Genomic DNA, 11,987 nt, shown 5'->3' with positions numbered 1-11,987 from the left:
CTTTTTATTTTCTCGTATTTCCGATTCATGTTTGTAGTTGGGGGGAGTTGATTCGACTAGAACTATGTTTCCTGTGTTTTTGTCAAGCCATGTTTCAGTTAAAAACATAAAATCAAGATTAAAAGAAGAGATAAGATTATTGATTAAAAATGATTTGTTGCATGAAGATCTGACATTGAGTGCAGCAAGTTTGAGATTAGTTTCCTTGGGACTGGTCAAAACCTTCTTGCAAGGGATGTGAACTAGATTTCTTTGATTGGACAGTCTAACTGCCCTTTTTTGCATTCTACGTGGTGCAACTACAGGTATAGCACCAGAAGGAAGCTGTTCATCACAGGGCCCCAGTTTGACATAACCTTTCCTAGGACACTGGGGGCCCGTTTCATCCTAGCTCCGGGGAATAGCACCTCTAGAGGCGCGCAGGAGAGGTTGAGTTGAGGGTAGTTTGGGTGATGGACCGGGAGTGGTGGGAGCTGGACGGGTTAAAAGAGGTTAAAGAACAGCTGTCCAGTATATCAGAACAAGAGTTCCAGAAAAAATTAAGATTCACAAAACACATTTTTTATGAATCAGGCCCCAAAGCAACAAAAATTTTGGTGAGTGGTATAAAGTCTTTAAAGAAGATCTAGCTCCTCTTCTACTAGATTCATTTAACTGGACACTTAAAAATGCCAGGACTCCGCCATCGTAGAAAGAAAGCAGTTATCTCTGCACTACTAAAAGAAGAGAAAAATAATCAACCAATCTCTGTTTAAAAAGTTGATTATAAATTACTCACATCAATAATAAGACGACTGGAATCTTTTCTCCCTGATCTGATAGATGAGGACCAGACAGGTTTGATAAAAGGACGACAGACACAGGACAACGTAGGACGCACGTTGAATGTCAAACGAGGCCAATAAAGTCAATGTTCCTGCAGTCTTAATAAGTTTAGATGCTGAGAAGGCCTTTGATAGAGTCGGCTGGTGCTTCCTAGTCGCGGTTCTGAGGAGAATGGGCTTTAGCCCCCCCTTCATTAAATGTATTCAAGCATTATATCATAAGCAGACAGCCAGAATTAAAATAAATGGAAACTTGACAGAAAAGTTTGAGCTGTTCACTGGAACACGACAAGGATGCTGTCTGAGCCCTGCTCTCTTTGCTCTGTTCATTGAGCCTCTAGCTCAGTATATCTGACAGTGTGACGAGTTTAAAGGGGTGACGATAGGAAAGGAAGAACAAAAAATAGGGCTCTTTGCAGATGATATTACTATTTATCTGCAGAGCCCAGAACTAGCATTCCCAAAACTCCTGACGATTCTGAAGGACTTTGGAAGGAAATCCGGATACAAATTAAATATTTCTAAAACTCAATTACTCTGCATAAATTATAAACCAGCAGATTCAATTAGACAAAGATATAAATTGAAATGGGATGCAGTAAATATGAAATATTTAGGAGTTTTTCTGACGGCAAAACTTGATGAACTTTATGATATTAATTATAATAGGATGACTAATTCAATACAAAAAGACTTAACAAAATGGACCAGTCTGTCCATGGACCTTAGCTCCAAAATAGAGGTTATAAAAATGAATGTGCCACCCAGATTGTTATATCTTTTCTCATCATTACCAATGCAGATCTCAGAGGATCACTTTATAAAATGGGACAAACAAGTCATTAGATTTATTTGGGAAGGGAAAAAACCAAGAGTGAAATTGAAAACACTCCAACTAGAAAAAGAAAGAGGAGGATTAGGCCTCCCTAGCTTTAGAGAATACTATTTAGCAGCCCAGTTAAGATACATAGTATGTCGGTGTACAACAGAATATCACTTCAAATGGAAACAAATGGAGTTGACCTACAGTAAATGTCCACCACAAGCAAGACTGGGGGAGAAAATACAAATAGAAATCATAGAACAAAACCCTATAATTGAAACGACACTAAAGATCTGGTGGGGCATGGTCAATAAATACGACATAGGTAGAGATTACAAACTACTTATCTGGCCCTCACAAGCTCAAAAATTCAGAATGGGACAGACGGACAATATCTTTAAGAAATGGAGTGACAGAGGAATGACGGCAGTGTGCATGTTAACAGATAGAAAACTGTTCAAGTCCTTTGGAAGGCTCAAAGAGGAGGATCAGCTTGATACGGCTGACCTATTCAGGAATTTCCATTTAAGGCACTTTTACAACACGGAGATTAAAAAATATCTTCGTCAAGACGGAAGCAAGTTAATAGAAATGCTGACGGGGTCTTATAAGAAGCTACACTCAAAGGTTGTTTCCAAACTGTACAGATGCTTGTTAAACTGTAATGGATATAACTCTCTGTATATAAAACAAAAGTGGGAATCAGAATTCCAATTTTCACTGTCAGAAGATGAATGGCATTCAATCTGTGGACTACAGCACAGCTCCACATGTTCTAGAAAATGAGAGAATTTGGATGGAAAACTTGACAAGGATTTTTATTAGTCCTCACATAAAGAGTAAACAGCTGGGAACTCCACAACAATGCTGGAGGCTGTGTGGGGACTTTAACGTTAACCATTCACACATCTTCTGGTCATGTGGAAATATTTCTCCTTTCTGTGAAAATATGGTCAAAACCTTTCAGATATCCTAGGATGTGAGATATGGACCCACAGATACTGTACTTTGGCCTAACGACGGACGTCATTCGACCAGAAGACAAGAACCTGTTCAAGGTGATGATACTAGAAACTGGCTGAGAAGTGAAATGCCGACACTGCAGCAATGGAGAGACATTATGGAGGACATTTTCTCCATGGAGAAGATGACGCATTACTTAAGGCTAGATGCACAAAAACTGAAAGATCGATGGAAGAAATGGACAATATTCTGCTCCATCTGACCGGACTTGAAACAATGTCTTAGTTGGTCCCCGCTACTCATGTCTGTCTTTGTTCTTTTTTTGTTTGTTTATCTTTGCTTTTGTTCTTACAGGAACAGCTGTAATCAGACGACACTATTGGGAACAAAGCAGCAAAGTCTGTGGGTGACCTGCTGGACGCTCACGTTGTGGGTGTGGTCAACTTTGTCGGACTTGGAGAAATCAGCCACAATATGAAACCAAAGTCAGACATTTCCACCAAGAAAATCTAGCAAAGCAGAGAAAACTGGAACTTTTCTCCTGATTTGGTTGGAATCAGACTGGAGCTGCTGTCAGTCAGAGTCAGCAGTCAAGATGTTTTCTTCTCCAACATCTCTGATGTCTCTCAGAGACTCTCAGAAGACTCAACTGAAAAGATCTCATCACACACATGATGCTCCAAGTGAGTCTGATCAGAGAGATCCAGAACTGAACCAGACCTCAAGTCCTTCATCTGAAAACTACAGATCATCTGAACTAGAATCCAGAATCCTTTAACTCTGACAAACACTTACTGTTCCAGTCCTGGACGGACGTCCTTGAAGTCTGGATTATGACCCTTTGAATAATCACTCCTGAAGGAAACACTGCTGGATCCAGATCCAGGTCTAAATCCAGGTCCAAGTCCAGGTCCAGGTTGGTTCCTGTGAAGAATGCAGGTTGCTGGTGTGAGTCCTGAGCTCTGACATGGAGAAGATCATGGACAGTTGGAGATGTTCATCTCACCTCTGAGCTTTGCTCTGGTTGTCATGGTTACCGTATTTGCCTTTTTTAGAGGGAGGGGCTCCCTCCTGTGGCTCCTCCCACTGATCCATGCTGCTGGATTCACTTGATCCACATCAGCTCACACACACCTTCACCTGCAGAGGAAACCCTCCTCATCATCAGAGGAAGCTGCCATCAGCTGCTGCCCTTCTGCTCTCCCTCCAGCAGGTATTGACATGGAGCTGCAGCAGCAACATTTCCATTCAGTCACTTTGACACAGAAACGACAAACTTCCTGTTTCTACACTTCAGGAAACATGAAGCATCAAGAAAAACAGACAGAAATCAAAGAATGAGGAGAAAAGAAAGAAAGACATGAATTCTTCCTCTCAAAGCTCCAACAGAGACTTTGATTCCACTGTTGAACCTCTGAACTGGAAAGCATTACAGGTTACTTGTTCTAAAGTAATCCATTACCTTACAGGATTACTCTCTGGAAACTGTAACTTGAGTCCTGAGTTACTTTTAGTTTCTTTAGAACAGCTGCAGAAGAAAAACTTTTCCACAGAGTTGTTCTCATTTCTATGAAGGATGATTTGGTTTCATGAAGATTTCTAATCATAAAGTTTATTTCTGGTAAAGTGGAAACAATGGAAACACAATCGGAGGATCAGAATTCAGCTGAAGTGAGTTTAGTCCAGAAAAAGAAAACTTAGGCTGTGTTCAGACTGGACACATTTGGTTTAAAGTGAACCAGAGTTTGTTTCCTGATAATCTGGATCAAATGTTCAGTCTGAATCCACCCAAGTGGATCCTGTTCTGGACCAGGAACCGCTCTCTGACCCGTCTGTGGAGGTGGTCTCAAACAGAGAACTACAGGCCTGTGAGCCTCAGGAACAAACGCTTTCATTAAAGCAGGTTCTACCACGGAGAACTAGGACCGCCTTAAGAAGAAAACTACACATTTACTAGAATAAAGTTAGACATTTAGGAGACAAATTGGTCATTCGACACAAAGAAAGTTGGAGAATTATGAGAAAAAAGTCAGAATTGTAGGACTTTATTCTGATAAATGTATTTCTTTGTTATTTTGATGGTGGCTCCAATTCTCTGTCCTAAAGTTCAAATGACTGAACTAGAAAAACTAGACACACAACTCTGTCCAAAAACACACAAAACACACCATGAGGAAGACAACAACTAAAGTTTAGAGTCTATGAAGACTAACAGCAAAATCATTGAAGATGATCTGAAAAATAGAATTGATAGTTGAAGAAAAGCAGAAAAATCTTTGTTTTCATCCACTAAGGCCTCATGGTCTCTCTGCTCCAAACATTTCTATTCTAGCTTGTTGGTCTGATGGAATCCCAGAGTTCCTGAACATGGAAGGAGGAAATAGGACTCTGTTACCTGGAACTGTAATCTATTACTTTAGGAAGGAGTTCTCCCACAGACTGGATGGAGGAGAACAGGAAGGTTTGGAGTCAGAAATGAAAAAAGCCAACAAGCATCAGCTGATTGTTGTTGAGGTGATGAAGAAGAGTCCTCCATGTTGTTGATCCAACAATGATGAAGCTTTGGAAACAGCAGAGGGAGGAGAGTTTGCAGAGAAAGAAGAAGATCTTCTCCAAACATTCAGAAACAAACAGTCAAGTTAGTGAAGACAAAGTTCCAGAAACAAACTCACTTCAGTTTCTGCAAAGAGATGAAGAGGAAGAAGAGTCTCCCTCACCGTGTCAACGCAGCTGCAGCACTGATCACTGACTCACAACCAGGAAGAGTCCACCTGGATGGAGGCGGGGCAGCACAGGTGGGCGGGGCAGCAGCTGGAGCAGCCTCAACCAGAAACCTGCTAGTCACTGGTGTGGTGTTCACATTTGTGTGACATGTTTGGTGTGAAACTACCCCATCTAGTGGAAAAAAAGAGATATATACTCAAACAGGTGTAAAACACCGGGAGACGGTTCTAGAGGGATGTAATGAGGCGTGTTCGGAAATAAAGCCGATACTTGGTTGCAGTCCGTTGTCCGGTTCTTTTTCTTTGAAGCATTACGGACATTACATTGGCGACGAGGAGTGAACTCTAAATACTTTTTTTTTTCTCTCAAGAGAGCAAGAACTGCAGCATTAAAAAAAAAAGCAGAAGAAAGACAAAAAAGGTGCATCGACGATGGCAGGAAACATGGCGACTCTCCTTCCTTTTGACACAGAAACGGATCCAGGCACTGTTGGACCTCGTTGGACCAAGTGGGTGCAAAGGTTTGAAAACTATACTACTGCTATGAACATAACAGGAGATGCCAGGCTGAAAGCATTATTGTTGCATGTGGCAGGAGAAAGAGTCCATGATATTTACGACACAGTCGCAGCAGAAGATGATAAATATGCAGACACAAAACAAAAGTTGACAACTTATTTTTCCCCAAAGAAAAATATTCAATATCAAGTGTTCATGTTCCGAAAAGCCACACAAGAACCAGGAGAAAATCTGGACAGTTATCATACAAGACTGAGAATACTGGCAAAAAATTGTGAATTTACGGACTTAACAGCAGAGATTAAAACACAAATTATACAAAGCTGCACATCATCGAGGTTGCGCAGGAAAGCCCTAAGGGAGCCTGAATTAAGCTTAAATGACCTCCTTGATTATGGAAGAGCACTCGAACTGTCTGAAATGCAAGCTACAGGCATGGAAACAAAAACAGAAGCAGTAGTCAACAAGGTGTCTTCTAAAACATCAGCCACGCATGCTAGTAAAAGCAAGTGGTCAGCAAAACAACAGTCCAACAACCGCTGCAGGAATTGTGGAGGTAATTATCCTCACACAGGAGAGTGTCCCGCCAAGAGCAAACAATGCAGAGCCTGTGGCAAATTAAACCATTTTGCAAGACAGTGCCGCTCTAAGCAGACATATACCACCTCAAAAGCACCACGAGGCAGAAATGGTCAAAACTCCAGGAACATTCACTTCACACAAGCGGCTGCAACAAGTAAAGACCCGGATAATTCTTCCAGCAGTGATGATGCATACGTTTTTGCAGTTGATGCTGAGAAACTTTCAGACTTGCCACAAACTCAGATCAAACTGAATGGATTTACTATATCCGTTCTGATAGATTCAGGAGCCTCAGCAAACTGTCTCAGTCAAACATGTTTTGAGCAACTGAAACCACGCCCACAACTTTGCCCCACTGAAACAAAAATCTATCCTTTCCGTTCCACTGTTTCCTTACCTGTCAGTGGTGTATTTAAGTGCTGTGTGGCAAAGCGAAGCAAAAAGATTATGTGCACGTTCTTTGTGATTAAAGGTGAAGGATGTAATATTCTCAGTTACAAGACATCCACAGCGCTTGGACTAATCAGTGTGGTCACTGCAGTTTCAACTTCAGGACCAGGTGGTTCGGTTGCAGATGCACTTGTGGCTAGTCACCCAGAACTGTTCAAAGGCATCGGGAAACTGAAAAACTTTCAGGTGAAGCTTCACATAAATCCTGACATCAGACCCACAATACAACCACATCGACGTGTACCCTTTCATATTCGAAAGAAAGTGGACGAAGAGCTTTACAAACTTGAGGCAGATGACATCATTGAGGATGTTACTGGACCAACACCATGGGTCTCACCTATTGTCACACCACCAAAGCCCAAGGACCCCAATAAAGTTAGGATCTGTGTCGACATGCGTCAAGCAAACGTGGCTATTGAGAGAGAACGCCACATCACCCCTACCATGGATGACATAGTTCATGAGTTAAATGGAGCTACAGTTTTTTCGAAACTAGATCTGAGAGCTGGATATCATCAGTTGGAGCTACACCCTGACAGTCGATACATCACCACATTCACCACCCACCGAGGACTCAAGCGCTACAAACGACTCAGTTTTGGAATATCATCTGCTGCTGAGGTATTTCAAAACGCCATCTGTCAGACTCTCCAAGGTCTGTCTGGTGTGAAGAATTTCAGTGATGACATCATAGTTTTTGGTGCCTCACAGGCTGAACATGATGACAACCTTAGAGCTCTGTTCCATAGGCTAAAGGAAAGTGGCCTCACTCTTAACAAAGAAAAATGTGAATTTAACAAATCCAAACTGGAGTTCTTTGGTTTCATTTTCTCTGCTGATGGTGTGTCCACAGACCCAAAAAAAGTCGCTGCTGTTCACCAGGCCTCTGACCCCAAGACTCCCAGTGACATCAAAAGTCTCCTTGGCATGGCCAATTACTGTTCCAGGTTCATCAAGGACTTCTCGTCCATCACTGAGCCACTACGCAAACTCACAAGAAAAGATGCAACTTGGGCGTGGGGCCCGGACCAGCAGATTGCACTGCAAAAACTGAAAGACGGTCTTACTAGTGACACGGTTTTGTCCTACTTCTATCCAGGCAGAGAGACAGAATTACTGGTGGATGCTAGCCCGGTTGGCCTGGGTGCCATCCTCTGCCAGCGAGATGAAACAGCAGAAAGACATGTCATAGCCTATGCAAGTAGAGCTCTCAGTGACGTTGAGACCAGATATTCTCAGACAGAGAAAGAAGCACTGGCTATTGTTTGGAGCTGTGAGCATTTTCACCTTTACCTCTATGGTCATCCATTCACACTTGTCACTGATCATAAAGCTTTGGAAGCCATATGGAACAATCCCAAGTCAAAACCACCTGCCAGAATTGAAAGATGGGGCCTGAGGCTTCAGCCCTATAACTTCAGGGTGGAGTACAGAAAGGGAGCTGAAAATCCGGCTGACTACATGTCTCGACACCCCATGCTTTCTCCATCATGTGAGAGCACACGTGCTACTAAGGTGGCTGAGGAGTACGTGAATTTTGCCGCAACTCATTCAACACCTAAAGCTATGACACTCACAGAGATAAAGGCCGAAACACTGAAGGATCCGGTGCTTCAAGAGGTTTCCACGTTCATCAGAGACAACAATTGGCATCAAAGCCACAAGTCCCTGCATGCAGATATGCTGGACCGCTTCAAACGAGTGAGTGAAGAACTGACAACATCGCCCTCATCGGACATCATTCTACGTGGTACCAGATTAGTGATTCCGGCTGCTCTACAAGATAGAGTGATTCAGCTCGCTCATGAGGGACATCAAGGAGTAGTTAAGACCAAAGCACTGCTCAGATCCAAAGTCTGGTTTCCAAATATAGATCAGAAGGCAGAGACTGCCGTACGTGATTGCATTGCATGTCAAGCTGCTACACCAGTTACCAATAATGAACCGTTAAGAATGTCGCCTCTTCCTGAAACTCCGTGGCACCGCGTGAGTGCAGATTTTTGTGGACCATTTCCCACTGGGGAATATTTACTTGTTATTATAGATGAGTATACACGTTACCCAGTCGTTGAAATTGTGAGGTCAACCTCAGCTAACACAGTCATTCCTGTCATGGACAAAGTGTTCTCGTTGTTCGGGATTCCTGCAGTTGTGAAAACTGATAACGGCCCACCATTTAATGGTGATCAGTTCTCCCAGTTTGCAACCTATCTCGGGTTTCATCATCATCGTACAACGCCACTTTGGCCCCAAGCCAATGCTGCAGCTGAAAGATTCATGCGCACGCTAGGAAAAGCCATAAGAGTGGCAAACTCACAAGGAATTCCCTGGAAACAACAGCTAAACATCTTTCTACGAGAATATAGAGCTACACCTCACAGCACAACTCAGAGCTCTCCTGCCGAGCTCTTGTTTCAACGCCAGATGCGCACGAAGATACCTTCACTTCCTTCTTCCACAGGAAATAATTCGGACTGTAGAGTGAGAGCAAGAGATAGTGCGGCTAAAGCTAAGATGAAATCTTATGCAGATGTGCGGCGTCATGCTACACCACATGCTCTTGCTCCTGGTGACGTTGTGCTGCACAAGCAAACCAAGCATTGCAAGCTTACTACACCATATAATACCAGACCATACAAAGTGAAGGACATCAAAGGATCCATGATCACAGCCACCAGAAATGGACACTCTGTGACAAGGAACTCTTCGTTCTTCAAACGGATTACCCCACGGCTTCTGGAGATGCCACTTCATCCTGATGATGATGCCCCAGAGCCCGGTGAGAACCCTTCCATCACCTCATCACCACGCTACCCTAAAAGGAGCAACAGACATCCTCCTACTTACTTACAGGACTATACTTAGCACACAAATACATTTGTGTGGTGTAGTAACATCGAATGAAGACGAACAGAAATCAGAATGTTGTTCATTCCTGACTTAATTCAGTTTCTTTTTATTTTAATCACTGGCTGCATGGTTATATATTTAGGAACATAATTTCTTTCATTTGTCGGTTCAAAATTGTTTGTTGACTAGAATGCACACATGTTTAAGGTCACACATGTTAAAAAAAAAAAAAAAAAAAAAAAGAGCAATGTGGTGTTCACATTTGTGTGACATGTTTGGTGTGAAACTACCCCATCTAGTGGAAAAAAGAGATATATACTCAAACAGGTGTAAAACACCGGGAGACGGTTCTAGAGGGATGTAATGAGGCGTGTTCGGAAATAAAGCCGATACTTGGTTGCAGTCCGTTGTCCGGTTCTTTTTCTTTGAAGCATTACGGACATTACAACTGGGAGGAGGGGCGGAGCTTCAAGCTGTCAGATTGACAGATAGTTGATGTCAGTGAAGGTCATGTGACCTTCTGCTTTCTGTTCTCCCCCTTCCAGACGTGCATGACCCCCCCCTCATCTGTCATCTACTGACACTGAAGCAGAAACTCCTGATGGAGCTGAAGGGAGGGGCCTGACTATTTCCTGGAAACAGCTCCTTCTGATCATCAGTCAGAACAGCCGTTGGAGGCAGAGATTTGATCCCAAAGAAAACCTCAAAGTGAAAGAATGTGGATCTTCCAGATCTGTCAGAGTTTTTCCTGGAAGCTCTGACAGATCTGGAAGATCCACATTCTTGTCACATTGTGACAAGCAGGTGGAGGACAGGCAGCTGGTGCAGGATTTTATTCTTTGGTCCAAGCAGAACCAGCTAAACATCAGAAAAACCAAAGAACTCATTCTGGACTTCAGAAGACAACCCCCCCTCTCCCAGCCAATCTGCATAGACGGTGACCTGGTGGAGACGGTCACGTTTCCTAAATACCTGGGAGTGGTGTTGGACAAGAAACTGGACTGGAACCAGAACACCACCCTGCTCAGTAACCAGGATGTACTTCCTGAGAAGGCTGGCATCTTTGAACATCTCCTCCAAGCTTCTCAGTCTGTTCTATCAAACAGTCATGGAAAGTGCTCTGCTGTACGCTGTGATCTGCTGCTGCAGCACAAGCAAGAGAAACCTGACCTGATTACAGTTTTTCTCAGTCGCTTTAGTACAATTCTCAGATCAGAATTGAAGTTTGCAAATACATGTGTGCATTTCTCAAAACAATTTGTACAAACAGCAAAACACTATGGATTTCTTGCAAAAGCCTGTAACTTGCTCAAAATCTTTAGTTCATCTCTCAAAGCTAAGTCTTTATGTCATTGAACATGTCAGTGCCATCAGAATGTCAAGTCCTTGTGTCATTGTCTCTGAACAAGACAGTCAAATGACTTAGTCATGTTGTCAATATAACTGTGTACTTTAGAGGGAGGTTCTGATGGAAACTATGGCTAAAGTCTTGATGACAATTATTGTAAAATGTAATTTACACCTTTTTTGTTTGATTGCAAGAGACTGGACAAGATTCACATTTGCACATTTATTGTTCATATTGTAATTTGTTGACAGACCATGTCATACCAACATAGAAAAAACCACTGCAAACAATAACACAAAGGGAAAAAAAGATAGGACAATATTCTGTCCAACAGTACAGGCAGTGCAGTAGGAATTGGTGTGGTCTTCCTACACCTCTTGTCGTTCCTGTATGTTAGGACACAAATTTTCATCCACATCACAGCGAATATCCTCTCTTGCAATGCAGCAAAATATGTTTGTCACATTATGACAACTTGGTCAACCATTTTGCAGTTGATGACTAATACGATGAATTAATGACTAGGTGTTTTGAGGAGTAAGACTATTGCACAGTGAACTATATAATACATTTTGATCAACATGACATAAACAATTGATAATGTGCAAAGAGCAGAGAATTGTTCATAATCATTTGCATGGATGTACCAAAGCAATTGCAACTTGTTCAAAGAAGTGAGAAACTGCTTATATGATGAACACAAGTGACATCATGATGTGAAGATTGAACAAATAGTTTTGGGAATTTCATTCTGATCTGAGAATTGTACTAAAGCGACTGAGAAAAACTGTAAAACGAGACCATCAGGAGGGCTAGCTCTGTGGTGGGACTGAAGCTGGCCTCAATGGAGGAGGGGGCTGAACAACGGACATTGTCCAGACAATCATGGACAATGAGACACC

At 42.5% G+C, this 11,987-nt stretch overlaps 1 long non-coding RNA gene across 1 annotated transcript; it reads right to left on the bottom strand.

Moving 5' to 3' along the window:
- Positions 1-4,639: 4,639 nt before the first annotated feature.
- Positions 4,640-10,173, bottom strand: LOC144983672 (uncharacterized). The gene is made up of 2 exons (XR_013647437.1): positions 5,283-10,173; positions 4,640-5,170 (listed from the first exon to the last, which is right to left on the bottom strand). It is a non-coding gene; the product is annotated as an uncharacterized LOC144983672 (long non-coding RNA).
- Between the last annotated feature and the right edge of the window lie 1,814 nt (positions 10,174-11,987).

This window comes from Oryzias latipes, chromosome 2, assembly GCF_053564925.1.
Source record: "Oryzias latipes strain Hd-rR chromosome 2, Olatipes_Hd-rR_3.1".
Taxonomy (NCBI): Eukaryota; Metazoa; Chordata; class Actinopteri; order Beloniformes; family Adrianichthyidae; genus Oryzias; species Oryzias latipes.
The sequence above is the reverse complement of the archived record's forward strand: the minus strand, read 5'-3'. Positions and strand labels throughout refer to the sequence as shown.